At 39.4% G+C, this 14,344-nt stretch overlaps 1 long non-coding RNA gene across 1 annotated transcript in view; it reads left to right on the top strand.

Moving 5' to 3' along the window:
* LOC123510433 overlaps positions 1–14,344 on the top strand; it is a 173,172-nt gene that overhangs the window by 74,066 nt on the left and 84,762 nt on the right. The window contains exon 2 of the long non-coding RNA XR_006676500.1: positions 3,910–4,069. This is a non-coding gene — a long non-coding RNA (uncharacterized LOC123510433). The remainder of the gene's footprint in view (positions 1–3,909; positions 4,070–14,344) is intronic.

The following is a 14,344-nucleotide window of genomic DNA, read 5'->3' as shown; positions in this document are numbered from 1 at the left end:
TTCCTCGGTGTTGATTACCACCAGGAAAAAAAGGAAAACATAGCCAAACTTTTCCTTTCCACATTCAGGTAAAAAATTGTCGATCATACCAGAGGAGGAAACTAATGGTACTTTTTTTCCCTTTTCCTTGTGTTTCCTTCCTTGGTTGTGTTGATTGTGCCCGACGGTGAACGAGAGATATTACGTTTTTCTTCCTTTTTTTCAGTTTTTTTCCCTCTTTTTGACTGGTGGAAAGTGAAATGTGGATGTTGAAGTGAAGTGAAGTGAAAGTATTAGATTTTCTCCAGCAGTTTTCCTTGTTTTTTTTTCCCTTACGTAAAAAAATAGGATAATATAGTAAAGTGCAATGTTTTTCTCCCTTTCAGTTCTTTTTTTTTATTTATATCATGTGGTCTTTTCACGGGAAAATATGAACTAAAGGCGGTACATTATTGGGTTAGTTCCTATCTCAAAACCCACCCGCTAGGAAACCGTTACCCTGAGTGAGGAAGCCCTACCTAGACTCTGACCGCGGCTAGAAGTCAACCTGTGGCACTTGGAGACCCCTCGGACCCCAAAGCGCGCGGGGTTCCACTGTACCACGGCGGCCTGTTGACTTTGTAGGAGATAGAAAAATGATGTGGGTAAAAGTAATGGCTTGATTTTATTTCCGTCTTATTCTTTACTTTTTGTGGAAAATGAAGGATATTGAGTTAGAAAATGAAAAAAAAGTTGATTTCTTCCTCGTGTCTCGTTATTTTTTTTTTTTTTTTGTTTTCTTTTCTTTTGTTGTTTTTTCCGTCTTATTTTTACTTTTTGTGGAAAATGAAGGATATTGAGTTCGAAAATGCAAAAAAAAGTTGATTTCTTCCTCGTGTTTATTTTTTTTTCTTTCGTTTTTATTTTTCGTCTTATTTTTTACTTTCTTGTGGAAAATAAAGGAAATAAAAAAAAGTGTATTCATATTTTTTATTATTTTTTTTCTTTTCTTTTTTCGTCCTATTCTTCACTTTACTGTTGAAAACTAAGGATATTAAGTTGGAAAATAAGAAAAAAAGTGAATTTCTTCCTCGTATCTTTTGTTATTTTTTCTTTTATTTTGATTTTTTCCGTCTTATTCTTCACTTTGTTGTGGAAAATAAAGGATATTGAGTTAGGAAATGAAAAATGTATTTCTTTCTCATATTTTTTGTTATTTTTCTTTTTTTTTTTCTTATTCTCTACTTTGCTGTGGAAAATAAAAGGCATTAAGTCAGGAAATAAAAATATATATTTCTTCCTTATATTTGCTATTTTTTTCCTATATTTTAATTTTTTTCGTCTTATTCTTCACTTTTGCTTCACTTTTCTTCCTTTTCTTCTTTTTCTTAATTCAGGGAAAAATATTGCATTTCTTTCTCGTATCTTTATTTCCTTTTTTTTCCTATTCTTCCTTTTCTTCTTTTTCTTAATTAAAAAAGAAAAACATTGCATTTCTTTCTCGTATCTTTTTCTTTCTTTTGATTTTTCTTCCTATTCATTTTTTTCCTCTTTTTCTTAATTCAGAAAAAATATTGCATTTCTTTATCGATTTTTTTCTCTTTTATTTTTCTTCTTTTCTTCTTTTTCTTCTTCTTAATTCAGAAAAAAATATTGCATTTCTTCTTATCTTTTGTTATTTTCTTATTTTATTTCCTACTTTTCAAAATGGATGGACGCTGATGTGGATTCTCTGTCATTCTATACTTTCCTTTTTTGTTTCGTTTACTTGTGTGGAATATAAAGCCACACATTAGTACACTTATTCCTTCCTTCATCTTTTCTTTCACTTTGACACGTTAAAAAAGCAAAAACAACACTGATATGGACTGAACTGATTAATTTTGCTCTCTCTCTCTCTCTCTCTCTCTCTCTCTCTCTCTCTCTCTCTCTCTCTCTCTCTCTCTCTCTCTCTCTCTCTCTCTCTCTCTCTCTCGGCACGATATTGCTTTTCTTTCTGTCAAAAATGTGTTCCTTTAAGAAAAGTCTCTGTCTGCTCAGTAATTAAATTTCCAAGATAATTAAATTGATTTCATTGTGTTCCTCAAGTCGATGAAATATACATTAATCTTACCAACAATATTGTATGAAGCTTTTTCCCGCCTTTTTTGTGTGTGTTTGAGTGCATTTATTGTCATCCTAACCACATGCAGAGAGAGAGAGAGAGAGAGAGAGAGAGAGAGAGAGAGAGAGAGAGAGAGAGAGAGAGAGAGAGAGAGAGAGAGAGAGCCTTTTTTGCATTTAAGTGCAATTAATGTCATCCTAACCACATGCAGAGAGAGAGAGAGAGAGAGAGAGAGAGAGAGAGAGAGAGAGAGAGAGAGAGAGAGAGAGAGAGAGACCGCTTTTTACATTCAAGTGCAATTAATGTCATCCTAACCACATGCAGAGAGAGAGAGAGAGAGAGAGAGAGAGAGAGAGAGAGAGAGAGAGAGAGAGAGAGAGAGCGCCTTGTTTTTATTTTCAAGCGTATTCATTGTCATCCTTATCACATGCAGAGAGAGAGAGAGAGAGAGAGAGAGAGAGAGAGAGAGAGAGAGAGAGAGAGAGAGAAGCCTGAATTCTGAATTTTATCTGAAGTTTAAATGTTCTTCTATTGCTCGTCATGATAACTCTCTCTATTCTTTAAGTCTTGTTTTTTTTTTCTTCGTTTCGTTTCATTTTGTTTTTGTTTCGTTCACTTTCCTCTTTCTTTCTGTTCTTCTCCCTAAGTCAATCATCCTTTCACTCTTTTGTTTCTCCTTTCTTTCTTTATTCTCTGTAATGTGTTTCTTTCTTTATTAGTCCATTCTCTGTGTGTCTGTCTGTCTGTTTGTCTGTACGTATTATATTGATCTATTTCTATGTATGTATTTCTTCTATTTTATTTTTTTGTTCGATTTCATCATTTGGATTTTTCTTGATTGAAATGTATCCGTAATATTCAACTGTACCATTTTCATTCTTATCTTTCCCATAGCCATCTCTCTCTCTCTCTCTCTCTCTCTCTCTCTCTCTCTCTCTCTCTCTCTCTCTCTCTCTCTCTCTCTCTCTCTCTCTCTCTCTCTCTCTCTCTCTCTCTCTCTCTCTCTGTCTCTTTCATCTACTTTCATCGCTTTTACTTATATTTTTCCTTCCGTGTCCTTCCCTCTCTCCATCTCTCCCTCTCTCCCTCTCTCCCTATCTCTCCATTCATAGTTTGGGTCTGACTGGAAACCGTCCCCATCCCATCATCCTCAGCAGCAGCACCACCACCACCAGCTAACATCAACACCGGGGGAGCCAAGTTTACCACAAGTGCAGTTTGCTAATTGTCGGTTCCCGTGCGAGCCTTGGGGATGAAGGAGGGGAACTGACTAACTTGGAGAGACACGGACAGAGGGAAGGAAGGGAGAGAGGGAGGGAGGGGCGGGGAGTAGCAAAGCCAGAAACAGCATTACGTATATCTGTATATTTGCTGCTTCTGTGTGTGTGTGTGTGTGTGTGTGTGTGTGTGTGTGTGTGTGTGTGTGTGTGTGTGTGTGTGTGTATTCCTTATTCTTCTTCGTCTGTTTGTTGTTGTAGTATCTGGTTGTGGTAGTAGGTAGTGTGGTGGTGGTGGTGGTGGTGTGGTGGTGGTGGTGCTGGCACAGTGGTGGTGGTGGTGGTGGTGGTGGTGGTGGTGGTGGTGGTGGTGGTGGTGGTGGTGGTGGTGGTGGTGGTGGTGGTGGTGGTGGTGGTGGTGGTGGTGGCAGTGGTGGTGGTGGTGGTGGTGGTGGTGGTGGTGGTGGTGGTAGTAGTAGTGGTGGTAGTAGTAGTGTAGTAGTGGTGGTGTACTTGTAGTAGTAGTAGTAGTAGTAGTAGTAGTAGTAGTAGTAGTTCCATGTATTTATCAATTTATTACCATTATTGTTTATCTATTTATTTAATTTATTTATTCATTTTTTTTACCAGTGGAGTGTGACATCCACGTCTGCACCTGAGGCTGAATCAGGTCGTCATCGCGGCAGCTGTGAGGAGGCTGTGGCGGGCCTGGGCAAGGGACGGCACCGTTACGCCTGCCAACACAAGCCAACACTAGAGAAGGAGAGTGTGTTGCTGCGCAGGAAACGAAGTGAGTGTTGCTTGTTATAATAGTTGACAAAAAAGGAACTGAAGAAAGTGTCATGGGAAAAATTGTAACATTATCCCCTTCAATACTGGGACGCATTTTAACCATGATTTTGGGTTTAATTAGACGATTTCATTCACATTAGGAAGTGTTTTTGGAGGTCAGAAGATTAATGGTCCAGAGTTTTCACTATGAGTTTCTGAAGCTGTATAATATCACTTAATAGTGGCCAGAATATATATGGAGACTTATCATGGTAGTGAAGGGGTTAAGAAATCCATTGAGGTGGTGTTCCTTGTATGTTGTAAATGCAAGTTGAAAGGTTAACTTGGTAGAGTGACTTCAAGCGGTGTCTTCGTGTTAGTTCACCTCACCCCCCTGGGGAAAGCAGCTCAAATGAAAGAAAAATTGTACCTGGATTAGAATGATGTGTCGAGGTAAGGTGAGCAGTGGCCACCTAAGGGCACACCTGTGACGGAAATAGCAACAGTCCTATTAGAAGACCAACAGAAAATACCTGTCTATTTGCTCACGGCCGTTGCTTTTATCTCTTTCCATTTCTAGCATTTGACTTTTTTTCTCCCACTTTTTTCTCTCCTCTTCTCTAGTGACTGAGTCTCGGTAAGGGACAGACTGTAGCTCATCACTTTTCTTTCAGTTTTTTTTTCTTCTCGTGTCAGTAAGGTGACCAGGAATACTTCTTCGTAAGTGAGCGGCTTTGACTTACACTGCCTTTTATTTCATGTATTCAACTACCTCTCCTTTGCATCAGTATTATTCCCTGTTGACATTTCACCTTTCTGTTTTTATGTTCTATGCTCACATCCAGACATTATATATTTTGCCCGCTGTGAAATAGTTTTTATTTAGTTTTTTAAGTCAAGGCAGAAAAGAGAAAGAAAAAAAGACGAGGATTTGGGTTCACAGTGAAAGAGTGAGGGGAAGAAAAATGATCGCTTTGTGTCATATTCATTGTTTTCTTGCTCAGGTTTGCAGGGAATGATGGTGTTTGCAGTGCGGCGCGGTGGGGATCTCGACCCTCCCGTACCTTTCGTATTTTGTTGAAATCGGCAAGTGTGACACGAGTTGAAAGAATAGTGCCGGGAATTTGTAGCGCTTGTCCCTTGATTAACGCACGTAAATATATGATGGCTTGGACGTGTGATGGCGAGGCAGTGGGAGGCGGCGGGAGGCGGGGAGAGAGGAGACGGCCAGGGTGGTGTATGGTGGAGGTCGGAAGGGGTCAGGGGGTATCAGGGGTCACAGGAGATGGAGGGTTGGTAGGGAGGGGTGGAGTTCATAATTATAAGGGACATTGTATTATTAGGCCACGATGATTAGGGTGAAGAGGGAGAACTGTGTGGCCGTGGCGAGAGAGAGAGAGAGAGAGAGAGAGAGAGAGAGAGAGAGAGAGAGAGAGAGAGAGAGAGAGAGAGAGAGAGAGAGAGAGAGAGAGAGAGAGAGGTGTGGTAACGTCCTTCGACATTTTAAACACCACGCTGAACAAAACTTCATCTCAATCAAATTCAGAAAGACGAACAAAAATGAATATGTGATAAAAAAGAGAAATAAAAAGTTAGTTCTAATAGCAGCTTAAATCCTCGAGGCTCTGAAATGTGATTGTTTGTTTGGTCTTTGCATTTTCACCAGTCAGAAAGGAATGAGTAAGAAGAGAGACAGTGAATGATTACATGGAAATTAAATGGAAATGACTTCTGCCTGATAAACCTACAGTCATTCACTGTATTACATACTCCGCTGCATCACAGAGATAACAGAATAAAGAAGAAACGTGAATATGAAGTACATTACTCTTATCTACAGTCCTCTGATAGATAAGAAGCACAAATATAAAGTACACTACACAAGCACATTGATTATTCACAGATACTAACTAACCCCTTCAGTACCATGACGCGTTTCCATATTCATTCTACTTACTATCTGGTAATTTTATACAGCTTCAGAAACTTGTGTGGGGATTAGAATAGTAAAGACTCTAGCTATTAATCTTCTGCCCTCCATAGGCCGCTAGTGTCAATGAAATGGTCTAATCGTACACAAATCTCAAGGTAAAAATGTGTCCCAGTACAGAAGGAGGTCTTGCACTCACTGACAGATTCTGAGTACATTACAGTAGTTAGTGACCACCCAAGGATAGACAGATATAATGATAAAACTATAAATAAGCAGGTTGATTTTGTACAGAGATATACAATGACAGAACTCAATTAAACCTTTCAGTACCATGACGCGTTTCCATATTCATTCTGCTAACTATTTGATGATTTTATACAGCTTCAGAAACTTGTGTGGGGATTAGAATAGTGAAGACTCTGGCCATCAATCTTCTGACCTCCATACACCATTCGTACCGTAAATAAAATAGTCTAATCACACCCAAAGCTCAAAGTAAAAATGTGTCCCAGTACTGAAGGAGTTAAAGACCAACATTATATTACTTAGCTGGCAAACAAGGACAGAGAGATACGCATACATAATGAAACTATAATTAAAGAGCCAACCTTGTCTTGAAGAGGAAGTTAACCGTGCCTTTTTGCAGATATATGGAATTGAATACTTTTTAGAAGACGCCCAGTTGAATATACGATACTTTTGCAGACTTGAAACTATAGAGTCTAGACAAACACCCAGATTTTGTAGTGGAGGGGCTTTAAACAGACCTTTTGCAGCCTTACTCTCTTCAGTACCAGGACGTGTTTTCATATTCATCCTGGTTACAATTTAGTGATTTTATACAGCTTCAGAAACACATGTCGGGATTAGAATAGTAAAGACTCTGGCTATTATTCTTTTAACCTCCATAGACTCTTCCTAATACAAATAAAATCGTCTAATCATACCAAAAAATCAAGGTAAAAATGCATCTCAGTATTGAAGGGCTTCCTGGCTTCTCTCCACCCTAAAAATCGGAAAGATGAAAAGATAATTGACTGGATAACAAAAACATGAAGAGAATGAGTCTCAATCATCCACGCAAACTTACACAAGGAAGATTCAGACTTCAAAGCAAAGGTCACGTGAAACTTCAACTGGCAAGATTAAGCAAAGTTGGGTCCTCGCTCTACATTTTTAGAGTATGCACGACTACTGACGTGACAGAGAGAGAGAGAGAGAGAGAGAGAGAGAGAGAGAGAGAGAGAGAGAGAGAGAGAGAGAGAGAGAGAGAGAGAGTGAGAGAGAGAAGGGAGAGTTTGAATACCATGAACTGCCTGACACATGATAAACACAGGTATTGCAACATAATGTGGTTTCATTAGGGTGATAAAATGCAGCAAGCAATCCTACTGACAATAAAATAACAATATTGTGTTATTAATTCCGAAATGTTTAGTTTTGTCTTTTCTTGCCAAGTTTATTTTCTGAGAAGCGGAAGAAATATTTAGCGATGTTTACTCCAGAAATGTAGAAGAGCTTTTTATTCATTCATTTACTTTAATCTTAATATCTGAAAGAACATTTAAATCTTTCTCTCGCCTGAGCTATTCCTTTACCTTTTCTTCAGTGGAGGGAATATAAAGTCTAGTCTCGTTCAACTGGAATACTTTTGGGCATAAGAATATAACATAACAAAATATGGGAAGGTGCAAGAAACCCTCAGACTTTCACGTGACAACCTCTATATAAAACATACCTTCTTATCCCAACCTTATCCATGAATTTGTCTAGTCTTCTTTACACGTGTCTACTTTTTTTAAAGCTCTCTAAGTATACTATTAGTAACATCTTAGGAGAGCAGGAGTTATTCAGTTATTCCATGTGAAGTTTAGTTTAAAAGTACAGCTAAATTTCTCTCTTAAACCCTTCAGTACCATCACGTGTTCAACTGGAATACTTTTGAGCATAAGAATATAACATAACAAAATATGGGAAGGTGCAAGAAACCCTCAGACTTTCACGTGACAACCTCTATATAAAACCTACCTTCTTATCCCAACCTTATCCATAAACTTGTCTAGTCTTCTTTAAATTTGTCTACTTTTTTTAAGGCTAAGTATAGTATTAGTAACATCTTAGGAGGGCAGGAGTTATTCAGTTATTCCATGTGAAGTTTGGTTTAAAAGTACAGCTAAATTTCTCTCTTAACCCCTTCAGTACCATCACGTGTTTCCATGTTCATTCTGCTTCCTGTTTGGTGATTTTATACAGCTTCGGAAAATCATGTTGGGAATTGAAATAGTGAAGACTCTTGCCATTAATCTTCTGACCTCCATAGACCATTCCTAATGTCAATAAAATCGTCTAATCGTTCACAAATCTCAAGGTAAAAATGTGAGTTAATAGAAAATTCTGCCAGATGTAAAGGATCTATTAACATAAACTGCCTGGTAAGGGCCAACAGATCTGCGGTTGTTTGTTCTTATTTAGTACCCCCTTGCGTTACTCATGAATATAAAAATGCACCAATGTTTTCTGCTTCAAGGAGAATGTTACAGCGGCGATAAGAAACACGAGTAAAATCCCTCAGTGCAATGGTGCAGGTCCCGCGTCTCATTCCTCAAGCCTAGGGAAGCCCGGCCAAGCTGTAACGTTAGGTCTGCCGCCTTTCCCTGGCCGAGTATGGCTCCTGCAGCTTTACCGATACGAGATTACATTATCGAGGTACTGTCCTTCACGTCTCGGCAATGGCTGCTCAGATAACCTCAAGATAACCTGTCCCTCTGTTGAGTTTACGAACGGGAGTGAACGTCTGGCTGAATGTTGTAAATGTTTCCAGGAATATATGAAAAATGCACTGCCAGATCCCTTTCCCCCAAATATTTTGTAATACGCAGGTCGCTTCGGAAACAAGACGTCGGTAGGGAATGTGTACTCTACGTGGATAGCGTGTCTTGTGTGTCTCGTGTGCATACTGGAGAGGGAACGACGGGGATTGTGAGGGTGAGGCTTTATGAGGCTGAGGGAGAATGGAAAACAAGGATACGAAGGTAGAGAATAAGAAGGAGAGAGAAGTAAGGAGGAGGAGGTGGTGGACGCAGTGTCTTGTGGTACATTCACAGCTGAAAAGACAAAAAAAATGCGACGCTGCAGATATTGAGACTGAGAGAAAATTGGTATGAGGAATAAGGAAAAAAAGGAAAAGGAGGAAGAGAAAAGAAATAATGAGAAAATGGAAAGCGAGAAGAAAGAAAATACTCATACATTTGCAAATTGAATGAGATATGACACGACACCCATACTCACACGGCGCGGCTGGAGCTAACAAGAACACTTACCTCGCCCACGGAAGCTGGCCTGAGTCACGACTGAACCCGCGGCCTTTAGATAGAGACGCGAGCACCGCGCCACAGAACCACCAGGCCAGAGATGAAAGAGCGGGGTAAAGAGACTTGGAGGAATGGAATTAAACACCGACACACGTGTATTCAACCCAATGGAAACGGCTTCAACTCTTCAATCCCGAGTATTCATAATATTAATCCTTACCTTCCATTTTCTCGACCACCACTGTAGAGATTCTGAGCTATGAATACAGGAGGCGTGGAGGCAGTAACAAATTATTCAGCAGAGCCACGGGGAGCAAACCTTCGCGACACTGGTTATTGAAACATATGGTGGGAGCGCGGGATGGAGTGAGGCTGGGTGGGTCGAGTGGAGGGAGGCAACAGGGAAGGGGTGCACTGAAAGGTATAAGGGCCAGTGGGTGGTTGACATGTGGCTAGTCTGAGGAGGAGAAGGTTACGAAGTGGCTGAGAAGAGTATTGGATAGATGAAAGGGAAAAGGTTAGGAAGTTTTTGATAGAAGAGAAAGAAGAGTTTGTGGTTGATGACTGTGAGGAAAGCGTGAAATAAAAGAGAGAGAAAAATGGAAGGAATTTGAGTAATGAAGTGTGTTTCTGAGTAGGAATATTAACATTGATGGAATGGAGGAGGAGGAGGAGGAGAAGGAGAAGGAGGAGGAGGAAGAGGAGAAGGAGGAGGAGGAGGAAGAGGAGGAGGAGAAAACAAAAACAAAGAAAGAGCAAACAGTAGCAGACATGTTGGATTATACAAGACTGAGATAAGCTGCACTATCAAACCTAATGGAAATATTTTGTCTGAAAAAAAAAATGATAATAATAATAAGACGAAAACAGAAAAAAATTGACGAACCCGAAGTAAAGAAAATGCGAAGTACTTACGTAAATCCAAGACAAATAAAAGACATAAGAAACCAAATTGACCCCTTCACTACCAGGACTCATTTTCATATTTGTTCTTTTTATTATTTGGTTATTTTATTCAGCTTCAGAAACTTATGTGGAGATCAAAATAGTGAAGACTCTAGCCATTAATTCTGACTTCCATAGACCCTTCCTAATGGCAATAAAATCGTACACGAATCTCAAGATGAAAATATGTCCTAGTATTGTAGGGAATAAAAAAAAAAGACGCTAGCGATTAGAGAGAGAGAGAGAGAGAGAGAGAGAGAGAGAGAGAGAGAGAGAGAGAGAGAGAGAGAGAGAAGATGCATGTAGTAACCAAAAAAACACATCACTTCATCCTCATACCAACACCTTGAGACAATTCCCACGACTTCGCAGACACTGAACTGAAACTCGAGACAGCAGAGATGAACGAAGCAGTGACTTACGTACATGAACATAAACGCAACGCCAATACCAACACATTTTCTTAGGAAGTCATCGTGTAACATCGCAAATGGAAAACGATGGACCTAAATTTCACCTCAGTCCTTGATCAACTTGGTTACACATTACTGGGCGAAGGTAATGCCTGTGCGTGTGTCACTGACGAAAATTAGCTTGAAAGTTGCGGTGAGTTTGGCAGTTTGAGGGACGTTGCTGACTGATTGCTTGGCGGTAATTAATGATGTAACAAGGGTGGATATAAATGTGGATGGATGGATGGATTTTGTTTTAGGCGCCGCAAGGATACAAATGTGGAGCAGCGAGGCAAGGTAAAGAGTGAAGAAGTAAGAACAATCTTTTCATTATTTGGTTAAGAAAGAAAGTGATGCATCGGTGAGAAAATTATAAAGAAGAAGAAGAAGGAAGAGGAGAAGGAGGAGGAGGAGGAGGAGGAGGAGGAGGAGGAGGAGGAGGAGAAGGAGAAGGAGGAGAAGGAGGAGGAGAAGAAGAAGAAGAAGAAGAAGAAGAAGAAGAAGAAGAAGAAGAAGAAGAAGAAGAAAAGGAGAAAAACAAAACAAAAGGAGAAAAAGAAGAAAAGAAGGCGAAGAAGAAGAAGAAGAAAAAAAAGAAGAAGAAGCAAAGAAGAAGAAAAAGAAGAAAAAGAAATAAAAATGAAGAAAAGAACGAGGAAGAAGAGGAAAGGAGGAGAAAGAGGAGCCGTAGGTAAATTATTTGAAGAGAGAGAGAGAGAGAGAGAGAGAGAGAGAGAGAGAGAGAGCAACACCATCACAACACCGCTTAACACCTTGTCAAAACACACTTTACCTGGAATACTAATGAGTTGATTAAATTGCATTCTCATTAACGTCTTAATCAGGAAAGAGAGGGAAGAGAAGGGGAAAGGAAGAGGAGGAAAAGGAGGAGGAGGAGGAGGAGGAGGAGGAGGAGGAGGAGGAGGAGGAGGAGCGCAATAAGTGAGTCTCCTTCAATAGTTTACGCAAAAAAATAGACTCACTGTTTTACTGCAGTTTTCTTTTTCATAAATTTATTTGATTTTTATTTCATTGTTTCAAATTGTTAATTTTTTTCTGTTTTCAGATATTCTTTTCGTATTTTTGTAATTTTCAGAGATTTCAGATTATTTTTATTTCAGAATTTACTCAAGTTTACAGACAGAGGAAGTTTGATAGCAGATGTCTGTCACTCTCTCTCTCTCTCTCTCTCTCTCTCTCTCTCTCTCTCTCTCTCTCTCTCTCACATTGATTTATCGATTGATGTGTCTGGATTATAAAGTTTTTAGGACATATTTCCGAAAGCTGTAATTGGGTACAGGTGGAGAGGTGGGGTGATCTCTCTCTCTCTCTCTCTCTCTCTCTCTCTCTCTCTCTCTCTCTCTCTCTCTCTCTCTCTCTCTCATAGGTTAATAATTCTCTTCAATATATGTATAAGTATGTATTAAAGAGTTCTTGCGCTTAGCTCTCTCTCTCTCTCTCTCTCTCTCTCTCTCTCTCTCTCTCTCCAGTATTTGATTACAAAACGATAATGAAGATTAAAAAAAAAAAAAGCTTTGTGGGTGTGTATCAGAATCGGCTGAAACACTCCTTATGTGCAGATTCGGTGTATCGGAATCAAGGTTCGAAGCGTCGTGAATCCCTGAGTGAGACATCTCGAGTCTTTAGTTTATTGAACCGAAACACTCCGAGCTGAAGGGCGTCGTGAGGCTCCTGGTATTGTGGGTAATTTTCCTGGTGACATTCGGAAATTCTCATCTCCTCCTTCCTCCTCCTCTTCTTCTTCTTCTTCTTCTTCCTCCTCCTCCTCCTCCTCCTCCTCCTCCTCCTCCTCCTCCTCCTCCTCCTCCTCTTCATTTTCTTTCCTTCGTTTCGTCTTATTTCTCTCGTCCTTGTTTCTTTTTCTTTTATTCCTTCTCATTTTCTTTCACTTTTCTTCTTTTCCTCTTACTTTTCTTATTTTCTTTCCTTTTTCCTTATTTTTTTCCTTTTCTTATTTTCTCCTACTCCTTTCGTCCTTTTTTCCTTCTTCTTCCTTATTTTTTTTCTCTTTTCTTCTACTTTTCTTATTCTTTCTTCTTTTTTCTTTACTTCTCATTTTCTTTCCCTCTCCTTCGTTTCCTTTTATTTCTTTCGTTTTTTTTCTTCTCTTCTTCCTCCTCATTTTCTTTTCCTATTCTTCATTTCCTCTTCTTTATCCCTTCTTTTTTTATCTTCCTCCTTATTTTCTTTGCCTATTCTTCATTTCCTCTTCCTTATCTCGGCCTTTCTTTTCTCTCTTCTTCCTCGTTTTCTTTTCTTTTCCTTCTTTTTCTCTTACTTCTCTCGTTCTTCTTTATTCTCCTCTTCTTCCTCCTCATATTCTTTCTCTCTCTTTCATATCTTCTTTCTCATCTCATCTTTCTTTCTTCTCCTCTTCTGCTCCTCTTCCTCCTTTTACTTTTCAATATTTCTTGCTTTAAATTAGATAGCGTTAATAATCACATACAATCTCGTGATGAACAACAAGTCAGCTGTCTTCGTTCTCTTTTTCAAGGAAGTTGTGAAAGGAGCGTTGATTTTCTGTGCGAAGTTGAAGTTAGGGCATTTTCTGCTGCACTTTCGCTTGCCACTTCTCTATTATCATTCATTGTTTTTATTTGGTGTTTATTTATATCTGCGTAAACTTGACTTTTTGTGCACGTTTGCTTATAATTCTTCAATTTTTGGTGAACTGAATCGTATCAAGGAGGTCAGTGATAATATTTCTTACTCCTTTTATTACCTTTCAAAGTCACTCTCTTTTTATTTGTTTTGAACCAGAACCCCACGAGACACCGCTCCCCATTGATTTGTTCCTTTTTTTCCCGTGGTAATAACATTGAGAGGTTTAAGATCGTATTCTGAAACGCTTTGCTCCCTCACTATCACTTCTTTCCAAAGGCTCCAGCTGAAGATACTCATATTTCTAAGATACTGGTGATTTTTGGTGATGGATTACCATGATTTCTAGTTTCTACTTTCCAAAGGCTCTAGCTGAAGATACTCATGTTTTTAAGATAATTTTTGTTTTTGGTCATGGATTTTTTTTTTTATATCATGTGGGCTTTTCACGGGAATTTATGGGCTAAAGGGGATACGTATTAAGGGTACCTCCTATTTCAAAGCCCACCCGCTAGGAAACCGTTGCCCCGAGTGAGGAAGCCCAACCTACACTCAGACCGTAGACAGGATTCGAACCCGTGCGCTTGGAGACCCCTCGGATCCCAAAGCACGCACGGATCTACTGTACTAGTTTACCTGTGAGGAGAAACTGTCTTGAAAACCATGCTAGTCGTCTTTGTGGCCTTGGAAACTTGTGATGATGAGAGAGCAAGTTGTTTTTAATACGAGTGTTACTTTTACCAATACATATCCACAGATGCGCTTCAGCATTCACGTGAGGAGTGTGTCATTATACTGCCATTGACCACAAACTGCCCTTGGTATATAATGTAATGGTCGAGTAGCAATTATTTATCTTTAACCGAGTCTCACTTCCCCTGATGAGAGAGAGAGAGAGAGAGAGAGAGATCACGAAGACGACGACAAAGTAACAAGAAAAAAAAGACCTAAGATAAAAATAAATCAAAGAAGAAAAAAAGCAGAAAGCAATTAGGGAAGCAAACGAAAGGGGAGAAAGAAGCAGAAGGGAA

Source organism: Portunus trituberculatus, chromosome 29 (genome assembly GCF_017591435.1).
Source record: "Portunus trituberculatus isolate SZX2019 chromosome 29, ASM1759143v1, whole genome shotgun sequence".
Classification (NCBI taxonomy): Eukaryota; Metazoa; Arthropoda; class Malacostraca; order Decapoda; family Portunidae; genus Portunus; species Portunus trituberculatus.
The sequence above is the reverse complement of the archived record's forward strand: the minus strand, read 5'-3'. Positions and strand labels throughout refer to the sequence as shown.